Source organism: Hyla sarda, chromosome 6 (assembly GCF_029499605.1).
Source record: "Hyla sarda isolate aHylSar1 chromosome 6, aHylSar1.hap1, whole genome shotgun sequence".
Classification (NCBI taxonomy): domain Eukaryota; kingdom Metazoa; phylum Chordata; class Amphibia; order Anura; family Hylidae; genus Hyla; species Hyla sarda.
The window spans coordinates 53,725,594-53,744,753 of NC_079194.1; the positions used below are offsets into that span (position 1 = coordinate 53,725,594).

The 19,160-nt window shown below is 42.8% G+C and overlaps 1 long non-coding RNA gene across 2 annotated transcripts in view; it reads left to right on the forward strand.

Moving 5' to 3' along the window:
• LOC130275601 (uncharacterized) overlaps window positions 1–7,818 on the forward strand; it is a 33,260-nt gene extending 25,442 nt beyond the window's left edge. Inside the window, exons 1-3 of one of the 2 annotated variants that reach the window (XR_008844836.1) lie at window positions 3,676–3,834; window positions 4,152–4,813; window positions 7,198–7,818. This is a non-coding gene — a long non-coding RNA (uncharacterized LOC130275601). Of the gene's footprint in view, window positions 1–3,675; window positions 3,835–4,151; window positions 4,814–7,197 lie in introns of those variants that run through there. The other variant, XR_008844835.1, reaches the window with a different exon arrangement.
• The last annotated feature ends 11,342 nt before the right edge of the window (window positions 7,819–19,160 follow it).

Consider the following 19,160-nt stretch of genomic DNA (forward strand, 5'->3'; position numbering starts at 1 on the left):
CCATAAGGCTCTGTGCACTCTCATACAGGCACTGTGCATTCCCATAAGGCTCTGTGCACTCTCATACAGGCACTGTGCATTCCCATAAGGCTCTGTGCGCTCTCATACAGGCACTGTGCATTCCCATAAGGCTCTGTGCGCTCTCATACAGGCTCTGTGCACTCCCATAAGGCTCTGTACATTCCTATACAGGCTCCGTGTACTCCCAAAGGGGCACTGTGCATTCCCATAAGGCTCTGTGCACTCTCATACAGGCACTGTGCATTCCCATAAGGCTCTGTGCACTCTCATACAGGCACTGTGCATTCCCATGCAGGCTCTGTGCACTCTCATACAGGCACTGTGCATTCCCATGCAGGCTCTGTGCACTCTCATACAGGCACTGTGCATTCCCATGCAGGCTCTGTGTGCTCTCATACAGGCTCTGTGTGCTCTCATACAGGCACTGTGCATTCCCATACCGGCTCTGTGCGCTCTCATACAGGCTCTGTGCGCTCTCATACAGGCTCTGTGCGCTCTCATACAGGCAATGTGCATTCTCATACAGGCACTGTGCATTCCCATGCAGGCTCTGTGCACTCTCATACAGGCATTGTGCATTCCCATGCAGGCTCTGTGCGCTCTCATACAGGCTCTGTGCGCTCTCATACAGGCTCTGTGTGCTCTCATACAGGCACTGTGCATTCCCATACCGGCTCTGTGCGCTCTCATACAGGCTCTGTGCGCTCTCATACAGGCTCTGTGCGCTCTCATACAGGCAATGTGCATTCCCATGCCGACTCTGTATGCTCTCATACAGGCACTGTGCATTCCCATGCCGGCTCTGTGCGCTCTCATACAGGCTCTGTGCGCTCTCATACAGCCACTGTGTGCTCCTATACAGGCCCTGCATGCTCTTTTAAAGGCTCTGTGCACTCCCGTACAGGCCCTGCATGCTCTTTTAAAGGCTCTGTGCACTCCCGTACAGGCCCTGTTCACTCCCGTACAGGCCCTGTTCACCCCATACAGGCTCTGTGCACTCTCGTACAGGCCCTGTGCACTCCCGTACAGGCCCTGTGCACTCCCGTACAGGCTCTGTTCACTCTCGTACAGGCCCTGTTCACTCCCGTACAGGCCCTGTTCACCCCAAACAGCCTCTGTGCACTCCCGTACAGGCCCTGTTCACTCTCGTACAGGCCCTGTGCACTCCCGTACAGGCCCTGTGCACTCCCGTACAGGCTCTGTTCACTCCCGTACAGGCCCTGTGCACTCCCGTACAGGCCCTGTGCACTCCCGTACAGGCTCTGTTCACTCCCGTACAGGCCCTGTGCACTCCCGTACAGGCTCTGTTCACTCCCGTACAGGCCCTGTTCACCCCATACAGGCTCTGTGCACTCTCGTACAGGCTCTGTGCACTTTCTGTTGGACTCCTTGTGTATTCTGGAAGCAAAGCTTAGAATCTGACCTTATTTGTGCTATTTGTATATTGTGCAAGCGCCTATGATTCATTTAATCCTTTGGAAAGAGAAATAAATGCTTTAATATGTAAAGGGTGTTTTTTTTTAACGTAACATTACAGTGATGTGTGTAATGTATTATTATATTTATTTACAGAAAAAAAAGATAAAATTACTATTTGGAAAGGACTAAATATAATGTTATACAGCAGTGTAGGGGTTAGTTATGGTATGGTAGTTATGTTTTGCTTTGACTTCTTTAGACACTGCTTTGATGATTCTGTATTTTGTTTTAGGATATGTTCACATGCCTAATAACTGTGCGGAAACTGCAGCGATTTCATAGTCAGAAAACATGTGGTGTCCCAGCTCCCAATGACTTTAATGGGAAAAGGGGAACTGTGGTAAAACGACATGACATGTCACTTCTTTTCATCGCGGCTCAACGCTGAAGCTCCGGTGGAAGTCAATGAAAGGGCTGTGGTGCGTCACGTGGGCATTTAGGTGTTCATTTGAATACATTTCCCTATTCCTGGGTGTCTCCCATTAATGAGAGGAGAAGTTACAAATATATACTGTATATATATATATATACTGTATATATCAGGCCTTTTGAGAAGATCAGAGTTTAACCCTTTGAGGACCAAGGGACGTATTTGTCCCATGTTTTTAATTGCCTGATACAGGCAATTAAAAACATGGGACAAACACATCCCTTGGTCCTCAAAGGGTGAAAGGGGTTATCCTGCTGAGGGTCTGACCACTGAGACCCCCTGTAATCTCGAGAACGAGGACCTTAGTCTTGTTTTGTAACGGAGCAGTGAGACGTACATATGCGATTCAGCTATATGTACCCGAGCTGTATTCGGCTGTCTAACTTGAAATACCCCTTTAAAGTGTTTATTCACCATAAGGGGATTTTAGTACTGTGGTGTCAGCGGGGTGCAATGCAGGGTAGCTGTTATAACCCTAGGGGCAGATGTTATTAACCCCTTCTTGTCGTGACGCCAGGGCGTGATTTAGCCTTAACCACGCGAAGGTAATACCTGGTCCTGGGATAGGCATGGGGCAATGAAGACACCAACGGCAAGTTACAGATAACGGTAGCTTTCCTGAGGGTAGACAGATGGCACAGTCTATACAGTACAGCAAAAAGGAGGTGACCAGTGACACAGGGGGACCTCGCAGGCTTGCTGAGACTTGCAGTATGTAGAGACACTTTAGTGCAGGCTACGGTGACTATATAGAAGACTTGACTGACTTGACAATTGACATGAAGATGACTTTGAGCTTACTTGAGCTGACTTTGTGGCTGAGATGACTGCACTGGACCTCAGCAGGAGCAAAAATGCTGGAAGAGCCAGATTGTAGCGCCACTCCTGTTTTTTTTATAGGGTACACGGTACACTTTTAACATATAACATATGTACATAGGGGATAACACTGCAGGGGGGCCCTGGCGACATAAAAGGACTCTGCCTGACAGGGCAGGAGAAGGGTACGGGGAAACACCATCCGGTACTGGGCCACCACAGTACATACCTGCCAGACAATAATGGACATGCTTAGGAAGGATCCATGCTTGTCTTAGGGCTAAATGGCTGTGTTGTGAGATTACCATACAGATGTGGCTATCTTTTTGTGAACTGGCTATTTCCTGTTGGAGTTTGTTCCCTTAAACTACAAATCCCATAATTCCTTGTTTGTAAGTGTGAGGTCACTTTTCTCCCTCCCACACATCAGATACCCACATGTAATCCCTTCAATGCAATAGACCATTGTTTTCTGACCAGGGTGTCTCCAGCTGTTGCAAAAACAAAATGATCTTCCTCCCACCAAGTGGTCACTTCACCCAGTGAAGCAAAGACAGGCTTCCTCTGCAACCTGGAAAAACCTGAGACTACACTCATTTTGTATGCTGTAAAAAATAAACCTTGGGGCAAAATATAACAGAAGAATTGCGAGACCACCATGAAACACAGGTACAGACACTATAGGGGAGATTTAACAAAACCCGTCCAGAGGAAAAGTTGCTGAGTTGCCCATAGCAACCAATCAGATTGCTTCTTTCATTTTGCAGAGGCCTTGTTAAAAATGAAAGAAGCGATCTGATTGGTTGCTATGGGCAACTCAGCATCTTTTCCTCTGGACAGTTTTTAATAAATCTCCCCCTATATTATTACTAACTTTACAGCCCCTGTAGCATAGTTAAATAAATCAAAAATTTGGAATACTCTTTTTAAATTTAGTCTGTTATAGTCTATATTCATGCTATGGGTGGGCAGCAGTATGTGTTGGAGTACCTTTTTTGGTAGTATTCTGATCTATACTGGTGACAAAGCCCTCAAATGTTTCATGAATGGCAACTAACCAGGGTTGCCAACCTATTGGACAATCGGTAAAAATAGGGGACGTTGTTCAGTACCCGTGACTTTTTTAAGTCTCTTGGTCTTTTAACATGTCATTGTGATTGGAATTATCATAATTTTATGGCTCAGAGTAAATGCTGAGAATTATTTAATATCCTTTTATGGCAGAATATTAATATTAATATTTTGCTTGTTTGTCTCGTCTGTTTAAGTTGCCCAGGAAAAAGAAAAATTTAGGTTAACAACCGTGGAACTGAGCAATACAAATATATATATAGTTTTTCAATATATTAATAATATATTCAGAAAAAATGTAAGTAACACTTTTTTGGGCTTGTGTCTATAGGATGGATACACAATGTTTTTGGAAGATGAAGATGTCATTTGACGTATGGAGTCTTTGAAATGGTTGGAGGGGGGACTTGTCCCCAGCAAGAATCAAAACCGATTAAATACCCTGACCCCAGTCCTACTTCTCCTGTTGTGCCACAGTCTCGCTACCGTCTTTTCAGGAACAGTGAAAGACAACTTGTCGAGCGATCTTTGCTTACTCTCCAGGCCAGTGACTTCTACTGGGGTCCTCTCCCCACAGCTGAGGCCCATTCCATGCTGGCAAAAGAGACAGTCGGCACGTTCCTTGTACGTGACAGCTCTCAGGGAAATCACCTTTTCAGCGTCAGTATCAAGATGGAATCTGGTCCGGTTAGCGTGCGGGTCCTGTTTTTTAAAGGACGGTTTTGGTTGAGGGAACTCTTTTCAGATTGCCCAGTGAAACTTCTAGAGCAAGCAGTTGAGATGTCCAAGAAGAATCCTCTGTTTTGCCACAATGGGATTAAACTGGTACTGACAAAGCCACTGCGCAGAACACGAGTCCTCAGTTTGCAGCAGCTTTGCCGTCAATGCATTGTGAGACAATATGGAACAGAGGAATTATCCAGACTTTCTATTCAGCCTGCACTCCGGAACTATATTGAAGAATTTCCTTTCAAGATATGAAGAACCGGAAAGGTGAGACATTTCTAAGCCTCCAATCTAAAGAGTGTCTAGTACATCTGTTATGTAGCTTGTCGATTAGTTATTCTGATTGCCGAAACTCATTTCATCCTTTCTTAAAGGGGTACTCTGCTGCTCAACGTTTGGAACAAAATGTTCCGAATGCTTAGAGCCAGTATTGGGAGCTTGTGACATCATAGCCACGCCCCCTCATGACGCCACGCCCTACCCCCTCAATGCAAGTCTATGGGAGGGGGCGTCACGCTGCCTCCCATAGACTTGCATTAAGGGGGCGGGGCGTGACATCATGAGGGACGGGGCTATGACGTCACGAGCTCCCGGCACCAGCTTTAAGCATTCGGAACATTTTGTTCCAAACGCTGAGCAGCAGAGTACCCCTTTAAAACTTTGTATTCCTCTAGGATTGTAGACTAGGTAGTTATAAGATAGTCATACATGTAAGATAGCTGCCAGCTAGACTCTTATTTGGGCCACAGGTAGCTCTATTAATTCTCTTATACAGCTGAGCATTCATATGTTTGGAATGAAGAGAGCCGCTGCCAGACTCCTCTGATATAAAGTCTATTCTGATGCAATAAAAAACAAACAAAAAAAAAATAAATACCTGGTGTCTGCAAGGACTATAAAAAATAAACTACACAGTACTCATCTCACCTGGTCTTGCATTCTGGTCCGGACTCTTTGTGTACTAATCCCGATGGTGCTCTGTTATGCCTGATGACTTCCCAAACCCACTGCAGCCATTCACTGAGGCAATTTTATGTAAATGTATAAAGAGAATCTGTCAGCAGCATCACCCACACTAACCTGCTGGTATTGCCTGTTAGCGCGGATGATGCTGTTAAAAATGGTGCTTACCTTATCTTCTTAGGGGCTGCCTTTCCTGAGATATAGTTAAAAATCCAACTATGTAAATGAGACTCTTGGTGCCCTTAGGGGCGTTCCCTAGCTCTTTTGGTTCTTCCTGGACGGTCCCTTACTTACACCCCCAATGAATATTTATATGTTTCCTCTCCTTCATGTAGCTGCTTTGTGCTGAGATCCCGCATGTGTGCGGTCAAAGTCAGTGCCAACTGATCTAGTCAGGGCTGGAGATCTCGCGGGATCTCGCATAGCAGCTACATGTGTGAGGATGAAAAAAATAGCAGAAAGTGAAATAACCTTTTAATACATCATTCCATGCAGCTAATCCATAGCATAGTACAATCTAACAGACGAATTAAAATTTATGCATGAATAACTTTTGTAGGCTAGGTTCACCAGGCCATTGTGCTCCGGTAAAAGGGAGCTCCGCCGCTCAGTTCGTTGGAAGGACAGGAACTGAGCGGGGAAAAAAAAATACTGCATGTCCTAAAATACAGGACACCTGACGGACCCCATTCAAGTCAATGGGATCTGTTGGGACCTGGTGGTTTCAGTTGTGCTCTGACCTGTTTAGGGTCTGTTCGGCCCCCCCAAAAAGAGCTGAACGGACCATGAACGAGTCAAAGCACAACACAGTGTGAACTTAGCGTTAGGGTGGGTTCACACCACAATTTTGCTATACGGTTCCTGTATCAGGTTTTTGAACGGATTCCTCAAAACCTGACTAAACTGTATCAAAACGTGTGTACAAATTTTTATCTGTATACGGTTTGAAAAATGATGTCCGGTTGCATCCGTTTTTTAAGAAAAAATAACGTATACGTTTTGAATTTTTCACTCCATTATGAATAAAGTTTCACTTGTTTGATTGAAATTCCAAGAAAAAAAATGTGGAAAGTCAAAAACCGTATGGGGAAAACTGGATGGAACCGTACGCATATACGGTTCTGTACAGTTCCCATTGACTCCCATGTTTTAAAAAAACGTATACGGTTTAATACGGTTTTTCACCCGGACCAAAAACCATGGTAGGCTGTGTGGTTTGAAAAACGGAGACAACCGTATACAATATGGTGCATACGGTTTTGAATGGGAAGTCTATGGGCTCGGTTTTCTTTGCGGTTGCATACGTTTTTTTTAAATGAAACCCTATGCCGAAACCGTATAGCAAAATCGTGTTGTGAACCCACCGTACCCAGTGTTTGAAGATTAGCCATACATTTTAAATTTCCAAGTTTCCCACTTAACATCCAGCTCTCTCTATAATAGCAGATGTGAAGTCTGTGGGGGAGATTCATCAAAACCCATCCAGAGGAAAAGTTGCCGAGTTGCCCATAGCAACCAATCAGATCGCTTCTTTCATTTTTCAGAGGCCATTTCAAAAATGAAAGAAGCAATCTGATTGGTTGCTATGGGCAACTCAGCAACTTTTCCTCTGGGGAGGTTTTGATAAATCTCCCCCCCTATGTTCTCACACTTAACTGTTTATAATCTGTCCCTTTTTCACTTCTTAGAGAATGACAGAAAAACCTTTATGGACAATGCGAGACAGCTGTTCCCGGGACATCAATCATCATTTGGCCTAGGATCACTTTCGATACATGCATTTTACAAGTGTACCCTATGAACACGTCTGAGTGTGTAAGGACCTGCACAAGGATGCACACAGTGATGTCAGTCATATTCAAATACATTATTTTTACTTCCCTCGTTATTGGCCGTATCAGTTCTACAATCCAGCTGGCCAACTCTACAAGGCAAAACCGGACATTAGAAGGAATGGAAACACCACATTGCTAAGCTAGAGAAAATACACTCTGTTCACACTACATGCACCACTTGGAGGCTCGATAGCTGCTTTAATGTGCCCATGGGGACTTGGACAGTCCACCTGATATGGCCCTAAAAATGTCTTTAATCCAAAAGCTGCTTCAGCTCACTTGTGTAACACCGTGCACAGAGCAAGTGCGGGACGACACCAGAATAGTCAAACAAATCAAAGGCAAGTCCAGCGCAGTTTCATGCACACAGAAAACTTTCACTTTTTTAGTTCTTAAAAAGGATGCAGGACATGATACAGCAGAAACATCCAGTGGTGCGTTTCAGACGATGTAGGAAGTGATAGAGCAGACACAAAAAGTAACAAGTTGATAGAAACAGAGTATAGGATGCACTCACCGGTTGAAAGCGTCAATCCTTATTCAGATCCTCTTAAAAATCATGCCCGGGACGGGTGGAGAGAGAGTCCGTGGTCGGCGGAACGCCGACCACGGACTCTCTCTCCACCTGTCCCGGGCATGATTTTTAAGAGGATCTGAATACAGATTTAACCCCTTAAGGACGCAGCCCTTTTTCACCTTAAGGACTGAGCCCCTTTTCGCAATTATGACCGTCACTTTACGAATTAATAACGCGAAAACGCTTTTACCGAATATTCTGATTCTGAGAATGTTTTTTTGTGACATATTCTACTTTATTTTGGTGGTAAATTTTCGGCGTTAATTGCATCTTTTTTGGTGAAAAATCCCCAAATTTGATGAAAAATTTGAAAATTTAGCATTTTTCTAACTTTGAAGCTCTCTACTTGTAAGGAAAATGGATATTCCCAATAAATTTTATTTTTCTTCACAAATACAATATGTCCACTTTGTGTTGGCATCATAAAATGGACATATTTTTGCTTATTGAAAAAATTAGAGGGCTTCAAAGTAGAGCAACAATTTTCAAAAATGTCATGAAAATTGCTAAATCTGAAGGGACAGATGTTACAGAACTACAACTCCCAGCATGCCTGGGCAGTCGAGGCATGCTGAGAGTTGTAGTTTGGCAACATCTGGAGGGCTACTGTTTGGGCACCACTGTAACAGTGGTCTCCAAACTGTGACCCTCCAGATGTTGCAAAACTACAACTCCCAGCATGCCCAGACAGCCTTTGGCTGTCTGGGCATGCTGGGAGTTGCAGTTTGGCCCCCTAGTGGTGGGGACCGGATTTCCCACGGGCGTATGGATACGCCCTCGGTCCTTAAGGACTCGGAATGCAGGGCGTATCCATACGCCCTGCGTCCTGAAGAGGTTAAGCTTTCAACCGGTGAGTGCATCCTATACTCTGTTTCTATCAACTTGTCATATCGGACTGTTTGGACATTTAGGTTTTGGCACCACTGTTTTTTTTTTTTTTTTTAAACCTCTCTAGGGACCACACAGGTGTTACCCCCTATTATTTATGTTTTTTTCGGGGTTGTATACAGCAATAGTGCCTGCCCAGCTTTCTCTTAGCTTAGTGCATTTTTCACAAAAAGCGACACGTTTCAGGCGTTGAAACATGCTGACTAAGGGAGTGACACTGAAAAGTGTCAATTTTTGTGTCTGCTGTATCATGTCTTGCATCGTTTTTGAGAAAGAAACAAGCGAAAATGTGCGCGAAATGCTATCGCTTTGTTCAAAATGTTTTTAGTTTTGCTTTGTTACCTCAAAGTCCACTTTTTATTTCATTAGGATGAAGCGGACTGTTGATGCCATTCTTTGGACATATATCGGTTACAAATGGAATGACAGACGCTGCCTTATTCTATGACTGCCTCCTAATACAATAAAATAATACCTATTTTTTTTTTTATTTTAACTCTAAAGGATAGGTTTCCTTAGGCAAACTGACAATGTTTGAAGGGGATTTGAGCTTATAAAAATACAGAAAAGTAATTTTATATGTTTGAACGCTCACAAGGTGATGCTACCACCACAAATCAGAAGTAGTTGCTTTTTATTTTTAATACATTGTACAGCACAGTTGTTTTAATGCTGCCAGGCTTAGGGTGCATTCACACCATGTTTTTGCAATACAGTTCCTGTATCAAGTTTTTGATAAAAAAAAAACAGATTCATCAAAACCGTACCAAACTGTATTAAAACGTGTGTACAAATTTTAATCTGTATACGGTTAAAAAACGTATACTGTTTGAAAAATGATGTCCGGTTGCATCCTTTTTTTTAAAGAAAAAAACGTATACGTTTTTAACTTTTCACTCCAATATGAATAAAGTTTCACTTGTTTGATTGAAATTCCAAGAAAAAAAAATGGGCAAAGTAAAAAATCGTATGGTGCAAACCGGATGGAACCATATGCACATACGGTTCTCTACGGTTCCCATTGACTCCCATGTTAAAAAAAAACGTATACGGTTTCGATACGGTTTTTCACTCGGACCAAAAACCGTGGTAGGCTACAATTTTGGGTGTGGGAAATTTTTTTTACAAAACTGTACGCGAAGCATACGGTTTTCAATATGGTTCCATACAGTTTTCAAATTGAAAACGTATACGGGAACTGAATTGCAAAAACGTGGTGTGAATGCAGCCTTACTGTAAATGAAATAGCATTAGTGTCAAGGACTACAGTTCCCATGACTGCTGTCTATAGACCTCACATTTATTTATAGAAGCCTCTGGAGGGATTGTGTTTTACATGCTGGGCAGCAGAAAATGCAAAATCAGAAAACAACAGAATATTAAACCAGAGCAGTTACAGCACTACCTTGCAAACTTAGTTTGCAAGGTAGTGCTGTATCTGCTCTGGTTTAATATTCTGTTGTTTTCTGATTTTGCATTATCTGCTCCCCAGCATGTAAAACACAATCCCTCCAGAGGCAGATGGAAGGGACAACCAGGGAGCAGTGAAGATAAATATAATCTATGATATCCTGTAATACCTGTTTAGAATGTGGGAGAAAATCACCAAGGATATGACTGAGTGCACCAGTGAAACAAGTTTACTGAGGCATCTCAGGTATATCTTACTGCAGTTAACACAATGCACATTTTTTTTTAAATTAGAAAGCCCCTTTAAACTGTTTACTTTTTCTTTTCAATTTTAGTTATTTACTTTAACTTAAAGAGGTACTCCGGTGAAAAACATTTTTTTTAAATCAACTGATGCCAGAACGTTCAACAGATTTGTAAATTACTTTGATTCAAAAATCTTAACCCTTCCAGTACTTATCAGCTGCTGTATGCTCCACAGGAAGTTATTTTCTTTTAAAATGTATTTTCTGTCTGACCACAGTGCTCTCTGCTGACACCTCTGTCTGTCTCAGGAACTGTCAAGAGCAGGAGCAAATTCCCATAACAAACCTATCCTGCTCTGGACAGTTCCTGAGACAGACAGAGGTGTCAGCAGAGAGCACTGTGGTCAGACAGAAAAGAACTCCCCGTGGAGCATACAGCAGCTGATAAGTACTGGAAGGGTTAAGATTTTTAAATAGAAGTAATTTACAAATCTGTTTAACTTTCTGGCACCAGTTTATTTAAAAAAAATTTTTTTTTTCACCGGAGTACCCCTTTAGGGCTCTGTTCACATATGGTTTGAAGGTTCTGTGTGGAACCTCAGTAGTAGATTCTTTGGTTTTTCATAGAAGAAATAAAGGCTTTTTTTTCCTGCCAAATTTTCAGACACCTTGGCAGAATTTGGGTGACCCCATTACAAGTCAGTATTAATTACAACAAAGGATTCGGCAATGCATTAAAGTTTTCATCAGTAATGTATATCACAATGCAGATGTTAACAGAGCCTAATTTTTTTGTTAGTTTTGGAACAGACAGATGGGTGAATGGTACATCCATGAGGTTGTTTATTAATTGCATGTTTTGGCATTAGTGTTTTTTAATTTTTTTTATTTTTATGGTAAAGTGATTTGGTGCAGACTATAAACTGGACCGGTAAAGAATATGCAGTGATTTCCTTAAAGGGAATGTGTCATCAGCAAATTACTAGCACAAGTTTTTATGTTAAGCAAATTATTTTTTCTAATTTTCCATTATACAGTACTATCTATATTCTGGCCACTAAGCCTAATAATAATCTGAAACTTCCTATTCTCTAGATATTACAATTCAGCAGTCTCAGCATTATCAGAGAGAAGATTACAATGAAATGTAGAATCCAAAGAAAAAATATTTTATTAAAGTATAGACAGGACATAGCAACGGCAACACTAACGTCAATGCATTTCAAATCCCTCAGGACCCTTAGTAATGCCATGACTAAGGGTTCAGAGAGAACAGAAACACTTCAGCATTAGTGTCACTATGTCCTGGCTATAGTTCAATAAAATATTCCTTTTTTTACTGCACCTACCACGCTGGACATTTTCTCTTTGGATTTTACTCAATTGGTCCAGAGGTGCTGCCGGACAGGCGCAGATGCAGTAAGTGGAGACGAAAGCTGTCGGATCAAGTTGTTTGTCACAATGAAAGGTAACACCGACATATATAGACAACACAGGGTTCACCAATTCACAATAGATGATGGTCTCTGCTCACCTCCTCCCCCGTACACACTGACCTCTGTATAGGTCATATAGCATGCCTAGAAAACACTCCCATAGAAGTCAATGAGTCAGCTCTAAAGTATTGATTCTAAAGGTACCTGTGGCAATATGGCTATCACAATGATAAAGTAAAACATATGAAATAAAAAAATGACCATCAGAAAGATTTAAAAAAAAAAATTAAAAAAATATTATTCAGTATTTGACTTTAATCTGCAAAAAAAAATCTGGGTGACACATTCCTTTTAAGAACGTACACTAACCCATTCATGAGTTATATTGCATGTGTTTCCAATGTAATTGTCTGATATCTTATACATAAATCTGTTATTGCTGTTTTAAGCAAATATGTTTACAAAAAAAACAAAAACAAAAAAACTTTCGAGGAACAAAAAGATAGAAAATTACTGTATTTGAAATAGCATTTTTTTCTAAATTGTTCATTTTTAAGGGGTTCCACAAATATCTTAATTACCTTAATTAAGTAGGTGTACAAGGGCTCACTCTTCCTAAAAGGGTATTCCTGGATTTTTTTTTCTTCAGCCTTTGATCCTATGATGCCAAACGATACCAAGTTATAACACTGTGTAATTTGCAGGGGACCCACACCAGGAAGTGTTGTAGTGTAAGTCTTTTTATTTTACTGTTGTCTCTGACCTTTCCCAGCATTCAATGTGGCCAGAGACAATGGGGGAGATTTATCAAAACCTGTCCAGAGGAAAAGTTGCCCAGTTGCCCCTAGCAACCAATCAGATCGATTATTTTATTTTGCAGAGGCCTTTTCAAAAATGAAAGAAGCGATCTGATTGGTTGCTATGGGCAACTCAGCAACTTTTCCTCTGGACAGGTTTTGATAAATTTCCCCCAATGTGTCATAAGTCACATGGCCTCCAGGGGGGCGGGGCAATGCTGGGGTGGGTGAATGGATAGCATTATTTCCCTCCCACCCTGCTATTCACCCACTGCAGCAAAGCCCATCCCTCCTGGAGACCATGTGACTTATGACATATTGTCTCAGGGTACATGGAATTCTGGGAAAGGTCAGGGACAAAAGTAAAATAAAAAGACTTGCACTACAGAACTTTCGGGTGTGGGTCCGCTTCATGAAAATGGGACGCGTATTACACAGTAGTATTAGACAGACCATGGTGCCATTATGAACATAGCCGTAAAAGGGTTTTCTGAGACTGTCTGATAGATGGCCCATCTAAAGGAGATGCCATGAATATCTGAACGATAAGGTGCCAACGCCCGAGACCAAGCAGCTCCGCCGATCAGCTGAAAACTTTGGCATGTTGCTAGGACATGACAAAGGTTTTTCCAAGTGACAGAGCTGTGTGCTTCTGGTTCCATTAACTATGTACATCTGGGCGCAGCAGCTCTACCCTGCAGCTGATTGGCAGTGCCGAGTGTCACAACCCACCAATAAGATATCAAATGCCTATCCTAGAGATAGGCCATCAAGCCATCAAGTCCAGGAAAATCCTTTGGCCCTATAGAAAGGAGGCAAGATGCATCCAAACCCTTCAATTGTGGTGGCACCAGGTGCCATTCTTATCTATTAGAAGGCTTACTGCTGGGTAAGAAGAAGGATCAGGCATGCTGGGCATGTCCACTTGTTGGTTCCCTTGGGAGAATAGCCATGCAAACTTGGCCAGATCAATAGCTGTTGGCAGCTGTAGTCCTAATATCAGCTCCATGATTCACAGCAGTGGTCTCCAAACTGTGGACCTCCAGGTAATGCCATCCTACGAGTCCCAGCATGGATATGCTGAGAGTTGTAGTTTTTGAACAGTTTGGAGACCACAGATCTACCGGCCGGTGGTCAGCAGTGGAGGAAGTTCAGAGGGTATCAGTTTTACATACCCTGTACGGCAACAGAATGGTCTCTTCTAGGAGATGAAAGCAAATAAAAAAACTAAAAGTAGACAAACATTTTTGGTGGACATCTGCATTAAAACTTTGTGGACTCTAAAAGAGCAATAAACAGTGAATGTTGTTTTTTATTTTACATTTTTTTTTTTACATTGAGTACAACAGTGTTAATCGGTTAAGCTAAGTTCTACTTCCAAAGTTGCTTTATACTCCATGTACAATGTATAAGCTATTGCAAAGTGTTTGCACTTATATTGACTTATGTATTAGGCCACAGTTCCGGTTTCCGGTTTGGCGATTGTGATAAGCTGACCCGTTCTTTTAAGAATAAATAATGTATTACTTTGTCTTGCGAGTTTTATTTCCACTTTTCGCTTTCCATGTTCTGCTTCTTGCAGTGTTTGCTCCTGGAAATAAGTGTCCAATCTGAAGGAAAACAAGCCCAGTTGTGTTGCTTTTTGAGTCATGTTGCAGGAGATCTGAATTGTCCGGTTTTTAGTGTTTCGATCTGGGGTGTAACTGCTGGGCGGCCTTGGAAGAAGTTACAGTCAGCTGCAGTTTATTGTATTTTCCGCTTGAGGAACATGCATTGGATTTGATTCTTGCATTTGGGCCAAGCCTTAGACAAGTGGTCTTCAAACTGTGGCCCTCCAGATATCACAAAACTACAACTCCCAGCAGATAGGGGATAAATTCACTAGCACTGGACTTCTTCTGTAAAGGGGTACTCCGGCCCCAAGACATCTTATCCCCTATCCAAAGGATAGGGGGACAAGATGTCTAATCGCGGGGGTCCCGCCGCTGAGGACCCCCGCAATTTTGCATGCAGCACCCACCTGTAAGCACTGCTGGAAGCACTGGAGGCTCTCAGTGTTATGCCTCCCGACTACGGGGACGGAGTATCGGGACGTCACGACTCCACCCCGTGTGACATCACACCCCGCCCCCAAAAATGCAAGTCTATGGGAGGGGGCATGAGTATTTGTGACGTCATGACTCCGCCCTGTGTGACGTCACGCCTCGCCCCCTCAATGCAAATCTATGGGAGGGGGCATGAGTATTGTGACGTCACGACTCCGCCCTGTGTGACGTCACCTAAGTACTGGGGTCATCTGAATACCATGACCGTAACCAATTTCCTGGTAAAGGATGGTGATATACATCACTGGCCATTTTCTTAGGTACACTTTGCTAGTACAGTACTGGTTTGGAACCCTTTTTGCCTTTAGAACGATCTTCATTCTTTGTGGCATAATTTATACAAAGTGCTGTAAACATTCCATTTTGTCCATATAGACATAATAGCATGACATATCTGCTGCAGATTTATCTGCTACCCCCCCATGATGTGAATCTCCCGTTCCACCACATCAATCTGGTGACCACATCCACAGTCACCAGATTGAGATCTGGTGACTGTGGAGGCCATTGAAGTCCAGTGACCTTATTGTCATGTATAATATGATGTGATGTGACACGGGGCATTATCCTGCTGGAAGTAGCCATCAGAAAGGTCCACTGTGGTCATAAAGGATGCACATGGTCAGTAACAGTTCTCCGGTAGGCTGTCACATTTAAATGGTGCTCAGTTGGTACTTAAGGGCACAAACTGTGCCAAGAAAATGTCCCCACACTATTACAAAACCAACACCAGACTAAAGCCTTGATACGAGGCAGGATGGATCAAGGCTTTCAGGTTTCTTACCCCAAATTCTGACCCTGCCATCTGAATATCACAGCTAAAATCGAGAATCACCAAACCAGACAATGGCCTTCCAGTCTTCCATTGTTTTCTATTTTGGTGCCTGTGTGAATTTTGGTGCCTGTTCGTAGCTGATAGGAGTGGCACCCAATGTGGTCTTCTGCTGCTGTAGCCCATCTGTTTCCAGGTTGAACATGTTGTGTGTTCAGAGATGGTATTTTGCATTCCCTGGTAGTAATGAGTGGTTATTCGAGTCCTGTTATCTCAAACCAGTCTGCCCATTCTTCTTTGACATCAGCAAGGTATTTTTGTCCACACAACTGCCATTCACTGGATGTTTTTTTTTTATTTTTTTTTAGATAATTCTGTGTAAACCCTAGAGATGGTTGTGTGTGCCAGTAGATCAGCAGTTTCTGAAATACATAAGCCAGCCGCCTGGCACCAACAACCATGCCACATTTAATGTAACTAAAATACCCCCTTTTCTGATGCTTAAGACAAGGTTAAGCAAGTTGTCTTGACCACATCTTCATGCCTAAATGCATTGAGTTTCTGATATGTGATTGGCTGATTAGCTATTTGTGTCAACAAGCAACTGAACAGGTGTACCTAATAAAGTGGCCAGTGAGTGTATATTAACTTGTACCACTTTGTGGGTTTATCCCCTGGGTATTGTAGGAATCAGACCACTCCTTTTTTAAATGACTACTTCTTAATCTCCAGTAGCAGCAATAACTGTAAGGTTCCTTTAAGTGCAACAATGAATTGTTTACAAAATATGTCTAAAATCACGGTACACAACGTATTGAATGTAGGACAGCTCTATGTTCATCGTGTATGAAACTAAGAATTCTAAGTATTAATGACTTTATCTTTTCTAAGAAATCTTTATTGTATAGTGCCACCAATACGTTTCTGGAAAGTCCTGAAATACTGAGAAAGGGAGACAGGAACTGAAAAAAATTGCTTCGTTAAAAAAAAAAAAAAATAAATAAATACAAAAAAAAATTATTAATTAATAAATAAATAAAGAAGTAAAACTCATAGCAGGTATAGAAATAGTAAACTAAGTGGTAAAATGTCTGCAACATATAGTAAAGAAAGAAATGAATAAATTTCATACATGTACCAAAAGGGCAGCATAGACTATTATTAGAGAATAATGTACAGTTCTTGTGTATGCCTTTTGCTTACCTGTTTTAGCTGATGTGGCAGGCATGAGTTTGGCTCCACTGGACGCACTTGCATCACTGAAATTATTTCCTAATGCTGCCTACATTTCCCATGAATCCTCTGGCTTTGAAGACCTCAGTGCTAGAGGTCACCCAGGTGAACTTTATGAGACTACATAAGATGAGGTAAGTTCACATAGGAGACATTTATCAAAGGATTTATGCATTTTTTTTTATTATTATATTTGTCTCACAAAATGTTGCATGTGAGACATTTTGCATTGATGGGAGACTTTAACAGACTTTAATCTTACATCGGTATGCTATTTTCATTTTGGAACATGCGTTGTTCCTGAATTTATCAAGTGCGACTTTCGCACAAAAGTCGCTTCACGCTTAAAAAACTCAACAATATAAGCAAAGTCAGACCTGGCTGAGGAAAACAGCGTAAACAAGCGTAAATGAAACTTCTCCATGCCAGACATTTGCTTGTATTAGTGTCGGGGATGGGTGAGTCTGGAGGACCACAGTCTTGTAGGGTCACATTTTTTTTACCATCCTGCACATGTTTTTTTTTTTTTTTTACAAAGGGGCTTTCCTGATCACTCCCAGCATGCACATTCAGTCCTTTGCTCTCTGGGCATGATGTGAGTTGTAGTTTTTCGTAATCTGTTAACCTCTTAAGGACGCAGGACGCACTCAAACGGCCCCTTTTCCGAGTCCTTAAAGGGGTACTCCGGTGAAAACCTTTTTTCTTTTAAATCAACTGGTGGCAGAAAGTTAAACATATTTGTAAATTACTTCTATTAAAAAATCTTAATCCTTCCAGTACTTATTAGCTGCTGAATGCTACAGAGTAAATTCCTTTCTTTTTGGAACACTGATGACATCACAAGCACAGTGCTCTCTGCTGACATCTCTGTCCATTTTAGCAACCATGCATAGCAGATGTATGCTAAGGGCAGCATGGTGGCTCAGTGGTTAGCACTGCTGCCTTGCAGTGCTGGGGACTTGGGTTCAAATCCCACTATAGACAACAATAAGTAAAGCGTTATTATTATTATTATTATAATAACGTCAGCAGAGAGAACTGTGCTCGTGATTTCATCAGAGAGCATTCCAAAAAGAAAAGAATTTCCTCTGTAGTATTCAGCAGCTAATAAGTACAGGAAGGATTAAGATTTTTTAATAGAAGTAATTACAAATATGTTTAACTTTCCGCCACCAGTTGATTTAAAATAAAAAAGGTTTTCACTGGAGTACCCCTTTAAGGATTCAGGACGTTTGAGTACGTCCTGTCAAATCCCGGCCCCCCGCCGCTAGCTGGAGGGGAGCCGATGCCCGATGCCTGCTGAAATTGTTCAGCAGGCATCGCGGCATATCGCCCAGGGGGGTCATGCGGCGATGGCCGCAGATCGCTGGACAATTCAGTCCAGCATTCTGCGGCAGATTCCGGGTCAATCGGGTCTCCAGTGACCCGGTGACCCCGAATTACAGGCCGTTCGGGGCCATCTCTGATGGCCCCGAACAGCCATAGCCCGCAGGGGTGAGGTGGCACTGGTGCCACCTCACGATCACCCTGATTCGTCGGCTGGTTTCCCGGCCGACCAATCAGGGAGCCTGCTGCCGGTGTCACTCCCGCAACTCGCTCCGCCCCTCTTCCGGAGGACGTGAGCGGGTGCGGGAAGAAGACCCGGGAGCTGGGGACGCCGATCCCCGGCGTCAATGTTGGGATCGGGGTCCCAGGAGCAGCGGCGGCGGGACTGACCTTTGCCCGGAGCAGCAGCAGGAGGTGAGTGACAGCCTCCTGCTGTTGCTTAGCAACAGCTCCCAGCATGCAAAAAGGGCATGCTGGGAGCTGTAGTTATGCAACAGCAGGAGGCAGACCACCACAACTCCCAGCATGCCCTTATGGGCATGCTGAGACTTATAGTTTTGCAACAGCTGGAGGCACATTTTTCCTATGGAAAAGTGTACCTTCAGCTGTTGTATAACTACAACTCCCAGCTTGCACTAACAGCTAAAGTGCATGCTGGGAGTTGTAGTGGTGCATCTGCTGGTTGCATAACTACAATTCCCAACATGCCCGTTGGCTGTCGGTGACTGCTGAGAGTTGTAGTTTTGCAACAGCTGAAGGCACACTGAGTTAAGTAGCAAACCAGTGTGTCTCCAACTGTTGCATAACTATAATCCCCAGCATCCCCAGCCAAAGTAGTATGCCTCCAGCTGTTGCATAACTACAAGACCCAGCATGCCCTTCCGCTGTCTGTACATGCTGGGGGTTGTAGCTTTTGCAACAGCTGAAGGCACACTGGTTGCAAAACACTGAGTTTGTAACCAAACTCGGTGTTTCACAACCAGTGTGCCTCCAGCTGTTGCAAAACTACAACTCCCAGCATGCACTG